Source organism: Pleurodeles waltl, chromosome 12 (assembly GCF_031143425.1).
Source record: "Pleurodeles waltl isolate 20211129_DDA chromosome 12, aPleWal1.hap1.20221129, whole genome shotgun sequence".
NCBI lineage: Eukaryota > Metazoa > Chordata > Amphibia > Caudata > Salamandridae > Pleurodeles > Pleurodeles waltl.
In genome coordinates, this window is record NC_090451.1 from 115,575,135 (window position 1) to 115,599,942 (window position 24,808).

Here is a 24,808-nt window from a genome sequence, read left to right on the forward strand (position 1 = left end):
TCGCAATGAATGAGCAATAACTAGGCCCCTAATTACCTGGAAATGCCCTGGAACCATAAGGCAACTGGTGCTAAGGATGCAGTCAGACCAATGGACTGGATGGTGGTTGTCCTTTTAGGCATTCGGAAAATGCAGGAGTAAAAGTGGAACATGTAGTAGCACAAAGGGTAACAAACTACAATACAAACCTAGGGAAGGAACAAAACAGTAGTACGCAAGCCAGTGATTAGCGTAGCACGAGTGGGAGTCAGACAAGACACGAGACGGTGCCAGGTGCCATCTTGCAAGTACTGACCACTTTTATGGAAACCTTCAACCAATGCTGTGCTGGCCTTGACCAAAAACAATCTTTGAGGTTCTTGCCTCTTCCCAGGTTTCCCCCTTGGTGAAAGCCTGGCAGACACTGCCTAACAAGATCAGCTTGTGACTAACAGAGAGGAGGTACCAAAAGATGATTGGGATAAGGAAGAAGTCTTGGAATGGTTATGAACAATTCCAGGACTGAGCAGAATAGAGGTTGAGTCCTCCATAAAGAGGTGAAAATAACGATGCTTGCTGTTTTTTCTGTGAATCTGAGCTATGCACCTGGGCATAATAGCAAACAGAGAAAAGGTGAAAGACCGTTCTGCTGACCAGTCCAGCAGAAAGCATCTGAGGCTAAGCCCCACGGAAGTGATCCCCAACTGTAAAACTGATTCCCCAAACCAGCAGAGCTTTCTGCAGAGGCCTGTGTAAACAGAAAAACACTTAGTTAAATGAAATGAAATGAAATGTACAGCCTTGATGAATTCACTGGAAACAAACACATAGTTGCATTTCCTCTTCTCCGTCTTCACCCAGCCCATGCAATGAGAAGGCTATTTTTCTGTGAAATACCATGCAGGCCTCTCTCATATATCTGATTGGCTGTTGCCAACCAATCAGTGTGAAGGTGTGTTTAACAAAACTGAAAATGTGTTTGTATGACTCAGGGATGAGGAATGAGGAGTAGGGATGATGGATGAGGTATGAGAAGTAGGAATGATGTAAGAGGGATGAGAAGCAGGGATAAGGAATGAGAAGTAAGAATGATGGAAGAGAAATTGGGATGATGAAAGAGAAGTAGCGATGAGCAGCAGGGATGATGGAAGAGGAGTTGGGATGAGAAGCAGGGATGATGGAAGAGAAGCAGGGATGATGGATAAGAAGTAAGGATGATGTATGATGGATGGGAAGTAGGGATGATGGATGAGAAGTAAGGGTGATGGATGAGAAGTAGGGATGATGTATGATGGATGAGAAGTAGGGATGATGGATGAGAAGCAGGGATGATGGATGAGACATAAGGATGATGTATGATGGATGAGAAGTAGGGATGATGGATTAGAAGTAGGGATGATGGAAGAGAATCATGGATGATGGATGAGAAGTAGGGATGATGGATGGGAAGTATGGATGATGGAAGAGAAGCAGGGATGATGGATGAGAAGTAAGGATGATGTATGATGGATGAGAAGTAGGGATGATGGATGAGAAGTAGGGATGATGCATGATGGATGAGAAGTAGGGATGATGGAAGAGAAGCAGTGATCATAGATGAAAGTAAGGATGATGTATAATGGATGAGAAGTAGGGGTGATGGATGAGAAGTAGGGGTGATGTATGATGGAAGAGAAGCAGGGATGATGGATGAGAAGTAAGGATGATGTATGATGGATGAGATTTAGGGATGATGGATGAGAAGTAGGGGTGATGGATGATGGATGAGAAGTGGGGATGATGGAAGAGAAGCATGGATGGTGGATGAGAAGTAGGGATGATGGATGAGAAGTAGGGATGATGGAAGAGAAGTAGGGATGATGGAAGATGGATGAGAAGTAGGGATGATGGAAGAGAAGCAGCGATGATGATGAGAAGTAAGGATGATGTATGACGGATTAAAAGTAGGGATGATGGATGAGAAGTAGGGGTGATGGATGATGGATGAGAAGTAGGGATGATGGAAGAGAAGCAGGGATGATGGATGGGAAGTAGGGATGATGGGTGAGAAGTAAGGATGATGAATGATGGATGAGAAGTAGGGATGATGGATGAGAAGTAGGATGATGTATGATGGATGAGAAGTAGGGATGATGGATGAGAAGTAGGGGTGATGGATGAGAAGTAGGGATGGTGGATGAGAAGTAGGGATGATGGTTGATGGATGATGGATGAGAAGTAGGGATGATGGAAGAGAACCAGGGATGATGGATGAGAAGTAAGGATGACGTATGATGGATGAGAAGTAGGGATGATGGATCAGAAGTAGGGATGATGGATGAGAAGTAGGGATGATGGAAGAGAAGCAGGGATGATGGATGAGAAGTAAGGATGATGTATGCTGGATGATAAGTAGGGGTGATGGATGAGAAGTAGGGGTGATGTATGATGGATGAGAAGTAGGGTGATGGAAGAGAAGCAGGGATGATGGATGAGAAGGATGATGGATGAGAAGTAGGGATGATGGAAGAGAAGCAGGGATGGTGGGTGAGAAGTAGGGATGATGGATGAGAAGTAGGGATGATGTATGATGGATGAGAAGTAGGGGTGATGTATGATGGATGAGAAGTAGGGATGATGGAAGAGAAGCAGGGATGATGGATGAGAAGTAGGGATGATGGAAGAGAAGCAGGGATGATGGATGAGAAGTTAGGATGATGGATGAGAAGTAGAGATGATGAAAGAGAAGCAGGGATGATGGATGAGAAGTAGGGATGAAGGAAGAGAAGCAGTGATGATGGATGAGAAGTAAGGATGATGTATGGTGGATGAGAAGTGGGGATGATGGATGAGAAGTAGGGGTGATGTATGATGGATGAGAAGTAGGGATGATGAAAGAGAAGCAGGGACGCTGGATGAGAAGTAGGGATGATGGGTGAGAAGTAAGGATGATGGATGAGAAGCAGCGATAATGGATGAAAAGTAGGGATGATGGATGAGAAGTAAGGATGATGTATGATGGATGAGAAGTAGGCATGATGGATGAGAAGTAGGGGTGATGGTTGATGGATGAGAAGCAGGGATGATGGAAGAGAAGCAGGGATGATGGATGAGAATTAGGGATGATGGGTGAGAAGTAGGGATGATGGAAGAGAAGCAGGGATGATGGATGAGAAATAGGGATGATGGATGAGAAGCGAGGATGAAAAGCAGAGATGAGAAGTAGGGATGAGGATTGAGGAATGAGGATGTCCTCAAATGGATGGATGCTGTAGTACCTGCCTTAGGAGAGCCCTCTGTCTGCTCATCACTGTACCAGAGGTGGTCAGTACCTGTGTATGTTAGCTTTGTGTCTGCTCTTCACTATACCATAGGTGGGTCAGTACCAGCCTTCTGCGAGCTCTGTGTCTGCTCATCACTGTACCACAGGTGGTCAGTACCTGCCTTATGTGAGCTCTGTGTCTGCTCATCACTACTGGAGGTGAGTCAGTACCTGTGTATGCAAGCTTGGTGTGTCTACTCATCACTGTACTGGAGGTGAGTCCGTACCTGTGTAGGTGATCTTTGTGTCTGCTCATCTCGGTACTGGAGGTGGGTCAGTACATGTGTATGGAAGCGCTGTATCTGGTCATCATTGTACAAGAGGTGGGTCAGTACCTGTGTATATAAGCTCTGTGTCTGCTCATCACTGTACTGGAGGTGAATCAGTACCTGTGTATGTGAGCTCTGTTTCTGCTCATCACTGTACCAGAGGTAGGTCAGTACCTGTGAATGTGAGCTTTGTGTCTGCTCATATCTATACCAGTGGTAGGTCAGTACCTGCATATGCAAGCTCTGTGTCTGCTCATCACTGTACCGGAGGTAGGTCAGTACCTGCCTTATGTGAGCTGTTTGTCTGCTCATATCTATACCAGTAGTGGGTCAGTACCAGTGCAGGTGATCTTTGTGTCTGCTCATCTCTGTAACAGAGGTGAATCAGTACCTGATGGGAGCTCTGTGTCTGCTCATCTCTGTACTGGAGGTGGGTCAGCACCTGTATATGGAAGCGCTGTGTCTGGTCATCACTCTACCAGAGATGGGTCAGTACTTGTGTATGTGAGCTCTGTGTCTGCTCATCACTGTACTGGAGGTGAGTCAGTACCTGTGTATGCGAGCTCTGTGTCTACTCATCACTGAACCAGAGGTAGGTCAGTAGCTGCTTTATGTGATCTCTTTGCTCATCTCTGTACTGGAGGTGGGTCAGTACCTGCGTATGTGAGCTCTGTGTCTGCTCATCTCGGTTCTGGAGGTGGGTCAGTACATGTATAAGGAAGCGCTCCATCTGGTCATCATTGTACAGGAGGTGGGTCAGTACCTGTGTATATAAGCTCTGTGTCTGCTCATCACTGTACTGGAGGTGGGTCAGTACCTGTGTATGTGAGCTCTGTGTCTGCTCATCTCGGTACAGGAGGTGGGTCAGTACATGTATAAGGAAGCGCTCCATCTGGTCATCATTGTACAAGAGGTTGGTCAGTTCCTGTGTATATAAGCTCTGTGTCTGCTCATCACTGTACTGGAGGTGGGTCTGTACCTGTGTATGTGAGCTCTGTGTTTGCTCATCACTGTACTGGAGGTGGGTCAGTACCTGTGTAAGTGAGCTCTGTGTTTGCTCATCACTGTACTGGAGGTGGGTCAGTACCTGATGTGAGTTCTGTGTCTACTCATCTCTGTACTGGAGTTGGGTCAGTAACTGCATATGGAAGCGCTGTGTCCGGTCATCACTGTACCAGAGGTGGTCAGTACCTGTGTAAGTGAGCTCTGTGTTTGCTCATCTCGGTACTGGAGGTGGGTCAGTACCTGTGATGTGAGCTCTGTGTTTGCTCATCACTGTACCACAAGTGAGTACCTGCCTTAAGTGAGCTCGGTGTGTGCTGTAATGTTGTGTGCCGTCTCACCACCAGTGCTTTAAATGGAAACATGGAAATGCAGATACTCACTCTCTAGAGTACCTGGTTGCTTCTGAGAAGAGCCTGTACGGAACTCAAGTTCCGTTATGTCACAGGCTGACTGATAACCAAATGCTCCAGGATACACCTGTCCAGTGTCCGGAAGTGCCCGCCCCTGCTGTCTCCTAACCCCAGGGACCACAACTGAAGACGCGAGTGCATTTTACTGAACGCTGCAGCCTTGCGGCCTGATTGAAATATCAGTGCGTGTCCCATGACATATAGCCTTGGTGGTTTAGCACTAACTGCACAGGAGGTGAGTTCTAGCTGTTGTTAGTGCAGCAGGTGCATTGGTGCTGGGGCGAGACATCCGAGGGACCCCCTTCCCGTGGCTGTCTCTCATTACTCTAATGCTGGAGAAGGGGCACCCATGCTCTTTGCTTGCCTTGAGGCCGAGGGCACCTTTGCTAAACTACTACAGGTGAGGTCAGGGGTAGAGTTGTGCAGTACAGTTGGAAAGAGTTTCATGCTAAAGGAAGTAGAATTGTATATCGTGTTACACTGAAAATTCTCTTTGGAAATAGGAATTATGAAGTATCGGAATGCGATTAGTAATTACAAATATGCTATTAAGCGCCCCACTCATGCTAGACTGGCAGAATGTTTGTGTTAATCGATTGACATAAGCTGGAAAAAGTGTAAAGTCAGTAGAGCCTTGCTCCTCAGAGCAGTGCAAAACCGGGCATGAAAAACTAGGCCCAAAGGCACTACTGTGCATTATTGCTGTGCGTGTGTAGGTGGTACTTCTTTAGTGTATATTCACCAGAGAAAATATTAAACTTCTCTGAAAGGTAGTAAGCGGCATTACCTTGCAGATATTAGAAAAAGGAAAATAACACAGGTTTCACGCGCCAGTCCATGAACAGCTACTCAACAATAGAGTTTGACGTCATGCTTTCAGGCGGTAGTCGTGGCCGAGTGGTTAAGGCGATGGACTAGAAATCCATTGGGGTCTCCCCGCGCAGGTTCGAATCCTGCCGACTACGGGTCACTTAGCCTTTTTACTATAACCACCTCGTTTTCTTTTTGACCCGGACAGCTGCTTATGCAGTTTTCCTTCCCATAGCACGTCTATTTGGGTCAGGACTTCTCTTGAAGCCCCTCTCGCACACGCCCCTCCTCTGAGGTAAATAACACCTTGTCTTTGTCCTCTGGCCTCTTTATTCCACCCAGGCGGCAATGTGCATAGGAGTTTAGCAAGAGCCGCATAGAAATTAGAAATATGGCAAAGTTCACAGGTCAGAGAGAAGGGCTTTATAAAACTACACCATTTAAGTTGTCCATTTATGCCAACATTTTATATCTGGAAAATGGGCGATTTTGGATACGAAGGAATGCGTTTTCCCATTGACGTGCATCGAAACACAGGCAAATATGTGCGCGAGCCTCCCGTGTGAATCGGGTCTGTTGGCACTTGTGTGCCCCTCCCTGGCCATCTCTCCGAGCATCTCTTTTTCTTTCCTTCACTCTTTTTTCTTCTCTTTCTCCTCCTTCTGTGTCCTCTCCCACGCATTCATCTACCTCTCGTATTTCTCCTCTCACGTTCTCATCGTTCAAAGTTCACCTGACTATGCAAAAGACCCCCTTTTAACCAGTTTTCTGTTAATTTCCCTCCTGTTTTCTTCCCTGCCACCTCTCGCACCGTCTCGCCTTTTCCCCTCTCTCTGTCTCGCGCTTGCACTATGCATTGTTTTTGCACGTCTCTCCGGGCCTCTCTCACTTCTCTGTTCTCATTAGTTACACCTTGGAAGTGACAGACATTAGCCAACGGGGAACGCCTACGTCAGAGCTATTGGCTTTGCTAATATCTTTTAGCCATGCAGCGTGGCTGCTGCGCAGCATGGCTAAAACGTATTTATGAAAAACAGCACGAGACACAAAAAGGTAACTTTTGATGATGCTGCGCAGCTGCTCTACAACACGGCTAAAAGACATTATCAAATCCAGTACTTCGAACACAGGCGAGACCTTTTTGCTTTATCGATGCTTGTGTATTTATGGGCGAGCGCAAAGCGCTCTGTCCCATTCTGTAATCTCTCTTTGGGCTTCAATCCACGCCCATGTCGCGTCAGTCACTTACATTGGTTCGTGGGCTTGCCTTTCAAAATCCGCTTGCTTTCATTTGTGAATACGTCATGCCTTTTCTGGTGTTTAGCCCACCTACACAGCACCGGGAAACTACAAAAAACATACGAGGCTCGATGTTTTCAGCATGGTGTCCGGACAACTTTATCTGTTTATTTTCCGTGCAGTGCGATCGCACCTCATTTTACGTAGTGCGATCGTGCTGCGTTTGTTTTTCTTTACAACGCTAATAGCTCTAGCTCGAGCTAATGCAAGACCTGATGCATTGAAAATGCTTGTTTCTAAAGGGGCACTTCTTTGTGAGAGAGCGCAGGGGAAATCTGGAGCCACTCGCCATATTTAACAGGGGGCTTCCTTGATTGTGCATTACACTGCTGACCCCTATCAGTGACAGTGACAGCATCCATCGGCTCCTGTAGTCACGTGTGCCTGTATGCATGTAACACAGGCTGGCACTTCCACAGGCGAGACAAGACTGCCACTCTGCTGCTGCACTAGAGTGCAGCATTATGTGAGACAAATCACAAGAAAAGCTGAGAAAATGAGCTTCTTATTAGGAAGTAAGAGACCCACCACCAAAATGTCATGTGGCGAGAAAACCCTTTCACCATCCTAAATGCACTTGCTAATCTGCAAGGGGAGAAATAAAGCCACTTCCAGCTACTCAGCAGTCAACAAGTCCTAGTTTTGAGTTTGCAGCTTAGTTTGTTATCTCCATTACCTACAGAATCGTGAATTCAATCCGATGCGGTCATTGTGCATGTGGAATTAGAGCGAGTGTTTCCAGGGACAAATGGAAAATGACCGAAAACCTGTGAATATGTGGAAACCAGAGGGGACATCTCAATTCACTTGCTCAATAGGAGAGGACTCCTCATCCTCTGGAGCTGGGGAACCAAGTTCGAGTCTCGGCGTCGGCGCCACATCCTAGGCAAATCACTTGATCTCCCTGTGCCTAACAAAAATGAATGTGTCCTGGTGTAATGTAACCGGTGCTCATGTAAAGCATTCCAGTTCCTTCAGGTCGAATTGGTACTACACAAGCACTTAATTCCAGTGGCCATGACTAATAGGCAACATAATTTACATATTTTACATTTTTTGCATTGCACCTACAGTTTCAGGCACCGGGATGTTCCCGATTTGCCCACAAACACTACATTTATGCTAACATGTTAAACAGGGATTAGAACCCTTTCTGCAGGTTACAAGGTACATGTCCCTATGGTAACTACAAAAGGTGTTTCTTGAATTATGAGGCACAGTGCATGTGCTAATCCCTCTCCCTACTCCACTCTCTTTGCTCTCCACTGCCCCTGCTCTCCACTCTCCTATCATGCACGTGTGGAAAGACATGTGACCAGTGACGTCTTTATGCGCATCTTCATTTATATTGGAAATACTGTAACATACACATTCTTTCTCCATCTTCTTCTCTCTTTTGCTTTCCTGATAGCCGTGTTTTCATTCTGCAAGTCATACTGCACAGATGTTGTTTACTTACATCTCTGGGACGAGCTACATATTGTTTACATACATCTCTGGTAGTCTCAAGTGTATGTACATGCAAGAGCATGTTCTCCAATTAGAGTTGGGTCCACCATCTTGATAACACATTCCTGCCTTTCATGTTATACCTTCTCTATTGCTAGCTAAGGAACCCCTGCGCACAAAGTTTACACGTTGTTTCCAGAGTGTGTTGGCACGCCAATACTCTACACATACACAGGCTTGATATTTAAATGCTCAACCTGCATATAATCTTGCTCATTTGCATTTCCTCTGTATTTTATACTATTCCTGAGCTATTGACACAGTTTTGAAACTCATGCTCTTCGTATAAAGTACTGACATTTTGGGGCTCATGCTAAGCTCACAAGCAGGTGCTTCCACTACTTGTATTGTATATTAGCATTTGTATGGTGCTTAATGCCCCTATGTGAGGCGCTGAAGAGATTCAACTCCAAATACCATTCCACATAATTAACTTCATAACACACAATCTCACTCTTCACAATTCCCCTACAGTTAATAGCATTTAGTTACTATCCACATAATTCCACAGCACACCATGCCACATATTTCCACTACACAATGTAACCTAACCAATTCCACATCAAAAAATTCCAAGACAATCCATCTCTACATCGCACTTCCACCAACCCTATAATCTCTTCCCCACACACCCTGCCCCTCTCATTTCTCCCTCACACTGCCACTAGCCCCTCTCATCTCGCAATTCCACTGCCCCCTCTCATCTCTCCATCACGCTTCATGTCTCCACTGTACACTGCCAGCTCATATATGCTACCTTCCTGCACCTCCCCTTGCTGTGCACTGGTCCACCTCTTGCCTCTCCCCTGGGTGCCCCTCCCACTCGTCCTTTTCTCTCTCTCTCTCTCTCACACCGCTCTCTCGTGTACGCGTCTTGTCTCTCTGATATTGGTTCCCTTCAGGTCTCTGAGCACAGTTTCTTTCCCGTGCCTTTTCAAAATTTCCATTCCTCAAACCCACACTCTCCTCCTCTTTTTCGGGTGTGTTCTGCGTACACAGGTGCACTCTCTTTCTGCGTCTGTGGTGTACCCTCCCCTCCTTTCTATCTTTCTCTCCCACTCTTTCTATTCCTCTGTCTAGAGTTAATTCACCACTTTGTGCACAAAGCACCTGTCACTCTGTATCTTCCTTTCTATCTATTCTGTTCAGCTCTCTGCCCCATCTATTCACCATGCCACATAATTCCACTACACACATACACTCCATCCCACACAATTCCACCCCACACATTTCTACAACTATTAATTCCAATTCAACTCACATTATTCCACTGCACACCACATACATCCACTCCAGAGAACCGGGAAAAGAGGGAGGGGTAGGTGAAGCTGCCTTCTAGCGCCTTAACGCCTCACTCCCTGGGCTAAGGCATTCAAAAGTATCAGAATAGAACAGTGGTGAGCAAAGCCCAGGTCTGGGGTCTGAGAGTCTTTCCATGCAGTGAGCTCCGAACTCCTCTCCAAAAGATATGGCTCCCCACTGATGTCAACATAGGTGAGATACAGCACAGAGAGGACTAGTGTCCAGGAGCAGAGTGGCGCAGCGGAAGCGTGCTGGGCCCATAACCCAGAGGTCGATGGATCGAAACCATCCTCTGCTAAGGTTTTACTTTTTCTTATTTTAATTCCTTCTTCATTCTTACCTAATTCAAGGACATGCTGTAATGTTTATTTTAATGTTTATAATCTGCTTTTATTTCTTAGCTAACGAGAATACTTTTAATGCCTGTGGCTCCGTGTGCGACCATGTGTCCTCAGAGTAATGGCTGGAGAAACAAGGGTTGCACACTGTGTGGTGTTGTGTCTGGTTATCGCACTTTAAAGTAGCTCTCAGGTCGGCTGGCGGTCTTGATCACCTCACTCTAGTCAGTCTGTACGTGTGGGCTTCTCAAGCGCTGAATAACATTTGTCGGTTCTGTCCCCTGTCACTGTTCTGTGGCTCTCAGGCGGAAGCAGAGATCCGTTCCAGACCCAAAGGAAATCCACTCCAGGTTTTACCATCAGACTCGGCTTTCCACTCCTGCTTCAATTTGAAACAATGTGTTCAATCAAAAAATACTCTTTTTGAGGTCACTTGTACTCCAATAAATACATTTTATTGCTTACCAGTCAAAGACTGACTGAAGGTGCTGCCAACGCGTATCGGCGGTCAACAAAGGAGAGGAGGGCGGTGCGCAGAGGAAGACTGGGCACTTTTGAATAGATATTCCTGGTTAAAAAAATACAAAATGGGTCTGAGATAACACACCTAATATGTGATAAGGAGGAAGAAGCAGTCAAATCAGTAGACGGAATCCGCTTACTTATTTAAATCACCGGATATCCTGTGAGATAAGAAGGCAGAGTGTGACGTCTCACGAGTTCTCAGGTTTCCGGGTCCTTGTGTGAGTAGCTCGTGCAGTTCGGCTTTATTCTTGGCATTCTGGGATTTGTAGTCCTGGTTTTCTAATGGACTCTACAGGACTACATTTCCCAGAGTACAGAGATGATGTACTAGGCAGGCCAGTGCTGGAGTGAAGTGGGGACCCCCCAGATTCCCGCTATTCTTCAGCTGGACAGGGGACCTGTCTGGCCCCAGTGAGATATGCTGAATGGGTCCTGGTGTAAGTTGTCAGCACCGGGACACAATTCAGCAGCGCCTGCATGTTGTCTGCTTTCTGTTTGCAGCTAGAGGCACAGAGACGACAGGTAGACACGCGATAAAAAGTGTCTGCTTGGTATGTTGGAGAACATAGATGGCAGATTGTACATTTATAATACTGCTTCTCCCCAACAGGCAGGACTTAGAACAGGATGGTAACACTGAATGTGCTGAATGCTTATACACTGCTTTCACTGCGCAACAACAGCTTATTAACAGTCTGTAATGCACAGTCCTCGAGTTTCTGTAGTTAAGTGGTTGTCATCTTCACTTAACACACACAAGGTCTCAAGTTTAGGCTTCAGGTGTCAACATATGTTTTTATTATCAATAAAAACAATTTCCTAGCTATGGTACTAAAGGAAACCTTGATTTTATTAAAAGCACAAAACACAAATAGTATCTAGTCCCCATTCTTGCACTTTATTACTAGCAGCCACCTACTCAAAGAAATGGGACTACATTCTACATAACTCCTGTGAGACTGCACATACTGAGTTATCCAATCATGTCTACCCATAATCGATATAACCTTTAACTGAAAACCCAACAGGAACAGATCAACTTCCTGTTCATTGGTCCTTACTGACTCTCCAGTGTACAACAGTAAAACATGCACCTTTAAGTACATCACCATCAGTAAACCTTGCACCTGTAAGTAAATCACCATCAGTAAACCATGCACCTGTAAGTACATCACCATCAGTAAACCATGCACCTTTAAGTACATCACCATCAGTAAACCATGCACCTGTAAGTACATCACTATCAGTAAGCCATGCACCTGTAAGTACATCACCATCAGTAAACCATGCACCTGTAAGTACATCACCATCAGTAAACCATGCACCTGTAAGTACATCACCATCAGTAAACCATGCACCTGTAAGTACATCACCATCAGTAAGCCATGCACCTGTAAGTACATCACTATCAATAAACCATCCACCTGCAAGTACATCACTTTGTCACTTGCAGAGTTCTTGGGAAGAACCCAGTGTCATGAAAACTGGGACTAGACTGGCTATATCCACTGAGGTATGAGCCATGCGTTTGCAATAAAACATCCTGCAGGTTGACATTCTGGACCAGTCAACAGATCCAAGAATGTCCTCCAACCTCACCTCACCCCTTAAGGCTTTAGACACATTTTCTGCCCTGATGGAATGGTCATCCAAACATATGTGGCTATCCCTGTAAAGGTCATCACACACTTAATCTAATCTGGCTAAAGCGGAGGAGGGACCCAGAGAATATGACTTCTATAAGGATATTAAAAAATGTCTTAACTTTGCATTCTTTAACACATTATATAGTACAGAGCTTGGTATGGGATTAAAAATAGGGTATTCAACCATACTGGAGAAATTTCTCACACATGTTGTGATGGACTATAACTAACACCAGAGAGTGAATATTGTCTCGTAGAAGTAACCAGTGTCCTAACGTGATACTGGCCAAAGAACTGCAGTTCATTTTGCTGACATCATCTTAAGAGAAATGGATCTTATCTGGCCATGTCTGAACAGCTGGGTTAGAAACGATAGTCAATTCACACTATTGACAATTGATAGTAAAGGATAACGTGCTTTAGGAGGATATCAATCAAAACGCTGCACACTAAAAGATGTGCTTAACAAGTTTATTACCAATCCCTTCCTGCCCCGTCAAAATTGTGGACCTGTAACTCTTAATGGTGTGAAATCATTTATTTTGGAAAGCTGGAAAATTAAGAACTATGGTGACTACCAGTCAAACAGAATCAAGATATCGGTTCATCCAGCAACTAGACCAACCTCCCAAACCTGACTTGTAAGCTCTTGATGTTCCTTTGGACCATGATGATTAAATGAGGTTAGCAGCTGAAGCCAAAAGCCCTAGGAGAGTCCATCCTGCCTGGAAAGGTTCCAAACCATTACCTGCTGTGTGTCAGGAGTACACTTGCCTTACCAATGAATATGCAGCTCTGGATTCAGAAGCTATTCCGCTGATCTCCCTATACGGACACCTTAAGAGACAGAGTAACTACTGCAAGAAAGACGCCTTGATTGAGAAAAGGTGGGTTCCGGGTGAGCAAAGAGAGAAAGAACAAAACACATCTGCCATCTGTTACCACAGGGCATCTCCTCTCTACTACCATGAACATTGGTCGAGAAATGTAACATCAAGGTCTGGGTGGAGTTGTATTATAACCAATAGCAGATCAGTATTAGAAAAGGAATGCAGAACCATTGAAGAATAAAGTTATACAGAAAGATGAGGAATGACTCAAAGAATCTTCGCAATGAATGAGCAATAACTAGGCCCCTAATTACCTGGAAATGCCCTGGAACCATAAGGCAACTGGTGCTAAGGATGCAGTCAGACCAATGGACTGGATGGTGGTTGTCCTTTTAGGCATTCGGAAAATGCAGGAGTAAAAGTGGAACATGTAGTAGCACAAAGGGTAACAAACTACAATACAAACCTAGGGAAGGAACAAAACTGTGGTACGCAAGCCAGTGATTAGCGTAGCAAGAGTGGGAGTCATACAACACACGTGACGGTGCCAGGTGCCATCTTGCTAGTACTGAACACTTTTATGGAAACCTTCAACCAATGCTGTGCTGGCCTTGACCAAAAACAATCTTTGAGGTTCTTGCCTCTTCCCAGGTTTCCCCCTTGGTGAAAGCCTGGCAGACACTGCCTAACAAGATCAGCTTGTGACTAACAGAGAGGAGGTACCAAAAGATGATTGGGATAAGGAAGAAGTCTTGGAATGGTTATGAACAATTCCAGGACTGAGCAGAATAGAGGTTGAGTCCTCCATAAAGAGGTGAAAATAACGATGCTTGCTGTTTTTTCTGTGAATCTGAGCTATGCACCTGGGCATAATAGCAAACAGAGAAAAGGTGAAAGACCGTTCTGCTGACCAGTCCAGCAGAAAGCATCTGAGGCTAAGCCCCACGGAAGTGATCCCCAACTGTAAAACTGATTCCCCAAACCAGCAGAGCTTTCTGCAGAGGCCTGTGTAAACAGAAAAACACTTAGTTAAATGAAATGAAATGAAATGTACAGCCTTGATGAATTCACTGGAAACAAACACATAGTTGCATTTCCTCTTCTCCGTCTTCACCCAGCCCATGCAATGAGAAGGCTATTTTTCTGTGAAATACCATGCAGGCCTCTCTCATATATCTGATTGGCTGTTGCCAACCAATCAGTGTGAAGGTGTGTTTAACAAAACTGAAAATGTGTTTGTATGACTCAGGGATGAGGAATGAGGAGTAGGGATGATGGATGAGGTATGAGAAGTAGGAATGATGTAAGAGGGATGAGAAGCAGGGATAAGGAATGAGAAGTAAGAATGATGGAAGAGAAATTGGGATGATGAAAGAGAAGTAGCGATGAGCAGCAGGGATGATGGAAGAGGAGTTGGGATGAGAAGCAGGGATGATGGAAGAGAAGCAGGGATGATGGATAAGAAGTAAGGATGATGTATGATGGATGGGAAGTAGGGATGATGGATGAGAAGTAAGGGTGATGGATGAGAAGTAGGGATGATGTATGATGGATGAGAAGTAGGGATGATGGATGAGAAGCAGGGATGATGGATGAGACATAAGGATGATGTATGATGGATGAGAAGTAGGGATGATGGATTAGAAGTAGGGATGATGGAAGAGAATCATGGATGATGGATGAGAAGTAGGGATGATGGATGGGAAGTATGGATGATGGAAGAGAAGCAGGGATGATGGATGAGAAGTAAGGATGATGTATGATGGATGAGAAGTAGGGATGATGGATGAGAAGTAGGGATGATGCATGATGGATGAGAAGTAGGGATGATGGAAGAGAAGCAGTGATCATAGATGAAAGTAAGGATGATGTATAATGGATGAGAAGTAGGGGTGATGGATGAGAAGTAGGGGTGATGTATGATGGAAGAGAAGCAGGGATGATGGATGAGAAGTAAGGATGATGTATGATGGATGAGATTTAGGGATGATGGATGAGAAGTAGGGGTGATGGATGATGGATGAGAAGTGGGGATGATGGAAGAGAAGCATGGATGGTGGATGAGAAGTAGGGATGATGGATGAGAAGTAGGGATGATGGAAGAGAAGTAGGGATGATGGAAGATGGATGAGAAGTAGGGATGATGGAAGAGAAGCAGCGATGATGATGAGAAGTAAGGATGATGTATGACGGATTAAAAGTAGGGATGATGGATGAGAAGTAGGGGTGATGGATGATGGATGAGAAGTAGGGATGATGGAAGAGAAGCAGGGATGATGGATGGGAAGTAGGGATGATGGGTGAGAAGTAAGGATGATGAATGATGGATGAGAAGTAGGGATGATGGATGAGAAGTAGGATGATGTATGATGGATGAGAAGTAGGGATGATGGATGAGAAGTAGGGGTGATGGATGAGAAGTAGGGATGGTGGATGAGAAGTAGGGATGATGGTTGATGGATGATGGATGAGAAGTAGGGATGATGGAAGAGAACCAGGGATGATGGATGAGAAGTAAGGATGACGTATGATGGATGAGAAGTAGGGATGATGGATCAGAAGTAGGGATGATGGATGAGAAGTAGGGATGATGGAAGAGAAGCAGGGATGATGGATGAGAAGTAAGGATGATGTATGCTGGATGATAAGTAGGGGTGATGGATGAGAAGTAGGGGTGATGTATGATGGATGAGAAGTAGGGGTGATGTATGATGGATGAGAAGTAGGGTGATGGAAGAGAAGCAGGGATGATGGATGAGAAGGATGATGGATGAGAAGTAGGGATGATGGAAGAGAAGCAGGGATGGTGGGTGAGAAGTAGGGATGATGGATGAGAAGTAGGGATGATGGAAGAGAAGCAGGGATGATGGATGAGAAGTAAGGATGATGTATGATGGATGAGAAGTAGGGGTGATGTATGATGGATGAGAAGTAGGGATGATGGAAGAGAAGCAGGGATGATGGATGAGAAGTAGGGATGATGGAAGAGAAGCAGGGATGATGGATGAGAAGTTAGGATGATGGATGAGAAGTAGAGATGATGAAAGAGAAGCAGGGATGATGGATGAGAAGTAGGGATGAAGGAAGAGAAGCAGTGATGATGGATGAGAAGTAAGGATGATGTATGGTGGATGAGAAGTGGGGATGATGGATGAGAAGTAGGGGTGATGTATGATGGATGAGAAGTAGGGATGATGAAAGAGAAGCAGGGACGCTGGATGAGAAGTAGGGATGATGGGTGAGAAGTAAGGATGATGGATGAGAAGCAGCGATAATGGATGAAAAGTAGGGATGATGGATGAGAAGTAAGGATGATGTATGATGGATGAGAAGTAGGCATGATGGATGAGAAGTAGGGGTGATGGTTGATGGATGAGAAGCAGGGATGATGGAAGAGAAGCAGGGATGATGGATGAGAATTAGGGATGATGGGTGAGAAGTAGGGATGATGGAAGAGAAGCAGGGATGATGGATGAGAAATAGGGATGATGGATGAGAAGCGAGGATGAAAAGCAGAGATGAGAAGTAGGGATGAGGATTGAGGAATGAGGATGTCCTCAAATGGATGGATGCTGTAGTACCTGCCTTAGGAGAGCCCTCTGTCTGCTCATCACTGTACCAGAGGTGGTCAGTACCTGTGTATGTTAGCTTTGTGTCTGCTCTTCACTATACCATAGGTGGGTCAGTACCAGCCTTCTGCGAGCTCTGTGTCTGCTCATCACTGTACCACAGGTGGTCAGTACCTGCCTTATGTGAGCTCTGTGTCTGCTCATCACTACTGGAGGTGAGTCAGTACCTGTGTATGCAAGCTTGGTGTGTCTACTCATCACTGTACTGGAGGTGAGTCAGTACCTGTGTAGGTGATCTTTGTGTCTGCTCATCTCGGTACTGGAGGTGGGTCAGTACATGTGTATGGAAGCGCTGTATCTGGTCATCATTGTACAAGAGGTGGGTCAGTACCTGTGTATATAAGCTCTGTGTCTGCTCATCACTGTACTGGAGGTGAGTCAGTACCTGTGTATGTGAGCTCTGTTTCTGCTCATCACTGTACCAGAGGTAGGTCAGTACCTGTGAATGTGAGCTTTGTGTCTGCTCATATCTATACCAGTGGTAGGTCAGTACCTGCATATGCAAGCTCTGTGTCTGCTCATCACTGTACCGGAGGTAGGTCAGTACCTGCCTTATGTGAGCTGTTTGTCTGCTCATATCTATACCAGTAGTGGGTCAGTACCAGTGCAGGTGATCTTTGTGTCTGCTCATCTCTGTAACAGAGGTGAATCAGTACCTGATGGGAGCTCTGTGTCTGCTCATCTCTGTACTGGAGGTGGGTCAGCACCTGTATATGGAAGCGCTGTGTCTGGTCATCACTCTACCAGAGATGGGTCAGTACTTGTGTATGTGAGCTCTGTGTCTGCTCATCACTGTACTGGAGGTGAGTCAGTACCTGTGTATGCGAGCTCTGTGTCTACTCATCACTGAACCAGAGGTAGGTCAGTAGCTGCTTTATGTGATCTCTTTGCTCATCTCTGTACTGGAGGTGGGTCAGTACCTGCGTATGTGAGCTCTGTGTCTGCTCATCTCGGTTCTGGAGGTGGGTCAGTACATGTATAAGGAAGCGCTCCATCTGGTCATCATTGTACAGGAGGTGGGTCAGTACCTGTGTATATAAACTCTGTGTCTGCTCATCACTGTACTGGAGGTGGGTCAGTACCTGTGTATGTGAGCTCTGTGTCTGCTCATCTCGGTACTGGAGGTGGGTCAGTACATGTATAAGGAAGCGCTCCATCTGGTCATCATTGTACAAGAGGTTGGTCAGTTCCTGTGTATATAAGCTCTGTGTCTGCTCATCACTGTACTGGAGGTGGGTCTGTACCTGTGTATGTGAGCTCTGTGTTTGCTCATCACTGTACTGGAGGTGGGTCAGTACCTGTGTAAGTGAGCTCTGTGTTTGCTCATCACTGTACTGGAGGTGGGTCAGTACCTGATGTGAGTTCTGTGTCTTCTCATCTCTGTACTGGAGTTGGGTCAGTAACTGCATATGGAAGCGCTGTGTCCGGTCATCACTGTACCAGAGGTGGTCAGTACCTGTGTAAGTGAGCTCTGTGTTTGCTCATCTCGGTACTGGAGGTGGGTCAGTACCTGTGATGTGAGCTCTGTGTTTGCTCATCACTGTACCACAAGTGAGTACCTGCCTTAAGTGAGCTCGGTGTGTGCTGTAATGTTGTGTGCCGTCTCACCACCAGTGCTTTAAATGGAAACATGGAAATGCAGATACTCACTCTCTAGAGTACCTGGTTGCTTCTGAGAAGAGCCTGTACGGAACTCAAGTTCCGTTATGTCACAGGCTGACTGATAACCAAATGCTCCAGGATACACCTGTCCAGTGTCCGGAAGTGCCCGCCCCTGCTGTCTCCTAACCCCAGGGACCACAACTGAAGACGCGAGTGCATTTTACTGAACGCTGCAGCCTTGCGGCCTGATTGAAATATCAGTGCGTGTCCCATGACATATAGCCTTGGTGGTTTAGCACTAACTGCACAGGAGGTGAGTTCTAGCTGTTGTTAGTGCAGCAGGTGCATTGGTGCTGGGGCGAGACATCCGAGGGACCCCCTTCCCGTGGCTGTCTCTCATTACTCTAATGCTGGAGAAGGGGCACCCATGCTCTTTGCTTGCCTTGAGGCCGAGGGCACCTTTGCTAAACTACTACAGGTGAGGTCAGGGGTAGAGTTGTGCAGTACAGTTGGAAAGAGTTTCATGCTAAAGGAAGTAGAATTGTATATCGTGTTACACTGAAAATTCTCTTTGGAAATAGGAATTATGAAGTATCGGAATGCGATTAGTAATTACAAATATGCTATTAAGCGCCCCACTCATGCTAGACTGGCAGAATGTTTGTGTTAATCGATTGACATAAGCTGGAAAAAGTGTAAAGGCAGTAGAGCCTTGCTCCTCAGAGCAGTGCAAAACCGGGCATGAAAAACTAGGCCCAAAGGCACTACTGTGCATTATTGCTGTGCGTGTGTAGGTGGTACTTCTTTAGTGTATATTCACCAGAGAAAATATTAAACTTCTCTGAAAGGTAGTAAGCGGCATTACCTTGCAGATATTAGAAAAAGGAAAATAACACAGGTTTCACGCGCCAGTCCATGAACAGCTACTCAACAATAGAGTTTGACGTCATGCTTTCAGGCGGTAGTCGTGGCCGAGTGGTTAAGGCGATGGACTAGAAATCCATTGGGGTCTCCCCGCGCAGGTTCGAATCCTGCCGACTACGGGTCACTTAGCCTTTTTACTATAACCACCTCGTTTTCTTTTTGACCCGGACAGCTGCTTATGCAGTTTTCCTTCCCATAGCACGTCTATTTGGGTCAGGACTTCTCTTGAAGCCCCTCTCGCACACGCCCCTCCTCTGAGGTAAATAACACCTTGTCTTTGTCCTCTGGCCTCTTTATTCCACCCAGGCGGCAATGTGCATAGGAGTTTAGCAAGAGCCGCATAGAAATTAGAAATATGGCAAAGTTCACAGGTCAGAGAGAAGGGCTTTATAAAACTACACCATTTAAGTTGTCCATTTATGCCAACATTTTATATCTGGAAAATGGGCGATTTTGGATACGAAGGAATGCGTTTTCCCATTGACGTGCATCGAAACACAGGCAAATATGTGCGCGAGCCTCCCGTGTGAATCGGGTCTGTTGGCACTTGTGTGCCCCTCCCTGGCCATCTCTCCGAGCATCTCTTTTTCTTTCCTTCACTCTTTTTTCTTCTCTTTCTCCTCCTTCTGTGTCCTCTCCCACGCATTCATCTACCTCTCGTATTTCTCCTCTCACGTTCTCATCGTTCAAAGTTCACCTGACTATGCAAAAGACCCCCTTTTAACCAGTTTTCTGTTAATTTCCCTCCTGTTTTCTTCCCTGCCACCTCTCGCACCGTCTCGCCTTTTCCCCTCTCTCTGTCTCGCGCTTGCACTATGCATTGTTTTTGCACGTCTCTCCGGGCCTCTCTCACTTCTCTGTTCTCATTAGTTACACCTTGGAAGTGACAGACATTAGCCAACGGGGAACGCCTACGTCAGAGCTATTGGCTTTGCTAATATCTTTTAGCCATGCAGCGTGGCTGCTGCGCAGCATGGCTAAAACGTATTTATGAAAAACAGCACGAGACACAAAAAGGTAACTTTTGATGATGCTGCGCAGCTGCTCTACAACACGGCTAAAAGACATTATCAAATCCAGTACCTCGAACACAGGCGAGACCTTTTTGCTTTATCGATGCTTGTGTATTTATGAGCGAGCGCAAAGCGCTCTGTCCCATTCTGTAATCTCTCTTTGGGCTTCAATCCACGCCCATGTCGCGTCAGTCACTTACATTGGTTCGTGGGCTTGCCTTTCAAAATCCGCTTGCTTTCATTTGTGAATACGTCATGCCTTTTCTGGTGTTTAGCCCACCTACACAGCACCGGGAAACTACAAAAAACATACGAGGCTCGATGTTTTCAGCATGGTGTCCGGACAACTTTATCTGTTTATTTTCCGTGCAGTGCGATCGCACCTCATTTTACGTAGTGCGATCGTGCTGCGTTTGTTTTTCTTTACAACGCTAATAGCTCTAGCTCGAGCTAATGCAAGACCTGATGCATTGAAAATGCTTGTTTCTAAAGGGGCACTTCTTTGTGAGAGAGCGCAGGGGAAATCTGGAGCCACTCGCCATATTTAACAGGGGGCTTCCTTGATTGTGCATTACACTGCTGACCCCTATCAGTGACAGTGACAGCATCCATCGGCTCCTGTAGTCACGTGTGCCTGTATGCATGTAACACAGGCTGGCACTTCCACAGGCGAGACAAGACTGCCACTCTGCTGCTGCACTAGAGTGCAGCATTATGTGAGACAAATCACAAGAAAAGCTGAGAAAATGAGCTTCTTATTAGGAAGTAAGAGACCCACCACCAAAATGTCATGTGGCGAGAAAACCCTTTCACCATCCTAAATGCACTTGCTAATCTGCAAGGGGAGAAATAAAGCCACTTCCAGCTACTCAGCAGTCAACAAGTCCTAGTTTTGAGTTTGCAGCTTAGTTTGTTATCTCCATTACCTACAGAATCGTGAATTCAATCCGATGCGGTCATTGTGCATGTGGAATTAGAGCGAGTGTTTCCAGGGACAAATGGAAAATGACCGAAAACCTGTGAATATGTGGAAACCAGAGGGGACATCTCAATTCACTTGCTCAATAGGAGAGGACTCCTCATCCTCTGGAGCTGGGGAACCAAGTTCGAGTCTCGGCGTCGGCGCCACATCCTAGGCAAATCACTTGATCTCCCTGTGCCTAACAAAAATGAATGTGTCCTGGTGTAATGTAACCGGTGCTCATGTAAAGCATTCCAGTTCCTTCAGGTCGAATTGGTACTACACAAGCACTTAATTCCAGTGGCCATGACTAATAGGCAACATAATTTACATATTTTACATTTTTTGCATTGCACCTACAGTTTCAGGCACCGGGATGTTCCCGATTTGCCCACAAACACTACATTTATGCTAACATGTTAAACAGGGATTAGAACCCTTTCTGCAGGTTACAAGGTACATGTCCCTATGGTAACTACAAAAGGTGTTTCTTGAATTATGAGGCACAGTGCATGTGCTAATCCCTCTCCCTACTCCACTCTCTTTGCTCTCCACTGCCCCTGCTCTCCACTCTCCTATCATGCACGTGTGGAAAGACATGTGACCAGTGACGTCTTTATGCGCATCTTCATTTATATTGGAAATACTGTAACATACACATTCTTTCTCCATCTTCTTCTCTCTTTTGCTTTCCTGATAGCCGTGTTTTCATTCTGCAAGTCATACTGCACAGATGTTGTTTACTTACATCTCTGGGACGAGCTACATATTGTTTACATACATCTCTGGTAGTCTCAAGTGTATGTACATGCAAGAGCATGTTCTCCAATTAGAGTTGGGTCCACCATCTTGATAACACATTCCTGCCTTTCATGTTATACCTTCTCTATTGCTAGCTAAGGAACCCCTGCGCACAAAGTTTACACGTTGTTTCCAGAGTGTGTTGGCACGCCAATACTCTACACATACACAGGCTTGATATTTAAATGCTCAACCTGCATATAATCTTGCTCATTTGCATTTCCTCTGTATTTTATACTATTCCTGAGCTATTGACACAGTTTTGAAACTCATGCTCTTCGTATAAAGTACTGACATTTTGGGGCTCATGCTAAGCTCACAAGCAGGTGCTTCCACTACTTGTATTGTATATTAGCATTTGTATGGTGCTTAATGCCCCTATGTGAGGCGCTGAAGAGATTCAACTCCAAATACCATTCCACATAATTAACTTCATAACACACAATCTCACTCTTCACAATTCCCCTACAGTTAATAGCATTTAGTTACTATCCACATAATTCCACAGCACACCATGCCACATATTTCCACTACACAATGTAACCTAACCAATTCCACATCAAAAAATTCCAAGACAATCCATCTCTACATCGCACTTCCACCAACCCTATAATCTCTTCCCCACACACCCTGCCCCTCTCATTTCTCCCTCACACTGCCACTAGCCCCTCTCATCTCGCAATTCCACTGCCCCCTCTCATCTCTCCATCACGCTTCATGTCTCCACTGTACACTGCCAGCTCATATATGCTACCTTCCTGCACCTCCCCTTGCTGTGCACTGGTCCACCTCTTGCCTCTCCCCTGGGTGCCCCTCCCACTCGTCCTTTTCTCTCTCTCTCTCTCTCACACCGCTCTCTCGTGTACGCGTCTTGTCTCTCTGATATTGGTTCCCTTCAGGTCTCTGAGCACAGTTTCTTTCCCGTGCCTTTTCAAAATTTCCATTCCTCAAACCCACACTCTCCTCCTCTTTTTCGGGTGTGTTCTGCGTACACAGGTGCACTCTCTTTCTGCGTCTGTGGTGTACCCTCCCCTCCTTTCTATCTTTCTCTCCCACTCTTTCTATTCCTCTGTCTAGAGTTAATTCACCACTTTGTGCACAAAGCACCTGTCACTCTGTATCTTCCTTTCTATCTATTCTGTTCAGCTCTCTGCCCCATCTATTCACCATGCCACATAATTCCACTACACACATACACTCCATCCCACACAATTCCACCCCACACATTTCTACAACTATTAATTCCAATTCAACTCACATTATTCCACTGCACACCACATACATCCACTCCAGAGAACCGGGAAAAGAGGGAGGGGTAGGTGAAGCTGCCTTCTAGCGCCTTAACGCCTCACTCCCTGGGCTAAGGCATTCAAAAGTATCAGAATAGAACAGTGGTGAGCAAAGCCCAGGTCTGGGGTCTGAGAGTCTTTCCATGCAGTGAGCTCCGAACTCCTCTCCAAAAGATATAGCTCCCCACTGATGTCAACATAGGTGAGATACAGCACAGAGAGGACTAGTGTCCAGGAGCAGAGTGGCGCAGCGGAAGCGTGCTGGGCCCATAACCCAGAGGTCGATGGATCGAAACCATCCTCTGCTAAGGTTTTACTTTTTCTTATTTTAATTCCTTCTTCATTCTTACCTAATTCAAGGACATGCTGTAATGTTTATTTTAATGTTTATAATCTGCTTTTATTTCTTAGCTAACGAGAATACTTTTGATGCCTGTGGCTCCGTGTGCGACCATGTGTCCTCAGAGTAATGGCTGGAGAAACAAGGGTTGCACACTGTGTGGTGTTGTGTCTGGTTATCGCACTTTAAAGTAGCTCTCAGGTCGGCTGGCGGTCTTGATCACCTCACTCTAGTCAGTCTGTACGTGTGGGCTTCTCAAGCGCTGAATAACATTTGTCGGTTCTGTCCCCTGTCACTGTTCTGTGGCTCTCAGGCGGAAGCAGAGATCCGTTCCAGACCCAAAGGAAATCCACTCCAGGTTTTACCATCAGACTCGGCTTTCCACTCCTGCTTCAATTTGAAACAATGTGTTCAATCAAAAAATACTCTTTTTGAGGTCACTTGTACCCCAATAAATACATTTTATTGCTTACCAGTCAAAGACTGACTGAAGGTGCTGCCAACGCGTATCGGCGGTCAACAAAGGAGAGGAGGGCGGTGCGCAGAGGAAGACTGGGCACTTTTGAATAGATATTCCTGGTTAAAAAAATACAAAATGCGTCTGAGATAACACACCTAATATGTGATAAGGAGGAAGAAGCAGTCAAATCAGTAGACGGAATCCGCTTACTTATTTAAATCACCGGATATCCTGTGAGATAAGAAGGCAGAGTGTGACGTCTCACGAGTTCTCAGGTTTCCGGGTCCTTGTGTGAGTAGCTCGTGCAGTTCGGCTTTATTCTTGGCATTCTGGGATTTGTAGTCCTGGTTTTCTAATGGACTCTACAGGACTACATTTCCCAGAGTACAGAGATGATGTACTAGGCAGGCCAGTGCTGGAGTGAAGTGGGGACCCCCCAGATTCCCGCTATTCTTCAGCTGGACAGGGGACCTGTCTGGCCCCAGTGAGATATGCTGAATGGGTCCTGGTGTAAGTTGTCAGCACCGGGACACAATTCAGCAGCGCCTGCATGTTGTCTGCTTTCT

General features: G+C 45.7%; 2 long non-coding RNA genes and 2 other non-coding genes across 4 annotated transcripts; 2 read left to right on the forward strand and 2 right to left on the reverse strand.

Moving 5' to 3' along the window:
* The first annotated feature begins 5,847 nt into the window (after window positions 1-5,847).
* On the forward strand, window positions 5,848-5,929 carry TRNAS-AGA (transfer RNA serine (anticodon AGA)). Its single transcript has one exon. It is a non-coding gene; the product is annotated as a tRNA-Ser (tRNA).
* A 4,359-nt stretch (window positions 5,930-10,288) lies between these two features.
* On the reverse strand, window positions 10,289-10,909 carry LOC138267370 (uncharacterized). Its single transcript, XR_011199784.1, has 3 exons — window positions 10,885-10,909; window positions 10,688-10,790; window positions 10,289-10,601 (listed from the first exon to the last, which is right to left on the reverse strand). It is a non-coding gene; the product is annotated as an uncharacterized lncRNA (long non-coding RNA).
* Window positions 10,910-19,415: 8,506 nt separating this feature from the next.
* On the forward strand, window positions 19,416-19,497 carry TRNAS-AGA (transfer RNA serine (anticodon AGA)). The gene has a single exon. It is a non-coding gene; the product is annotated as a tRNA-Ser (tRNA).
* A 4,324-nt stretch (window positions 19,498-23,821) lies between these two features.
* On the reverse strand, window positions 23,822-24,477 carry LOC138267362 (uncharacterized). Its single transcript, XR_011199782.1, has 3 exons — window positions 24,453-24,477; window positions 24,256-24,358; window positions 23,822-24,169 (listed from the first exon to the last, which is right to left on the reverse strand). It is a non-coding gene; the product is annotated as an uncharacterized lncRNA (long non-coding RNA).
* Between the last annotated feature and the right edge of the window lie 331 nt (window positions 24,478-24,808).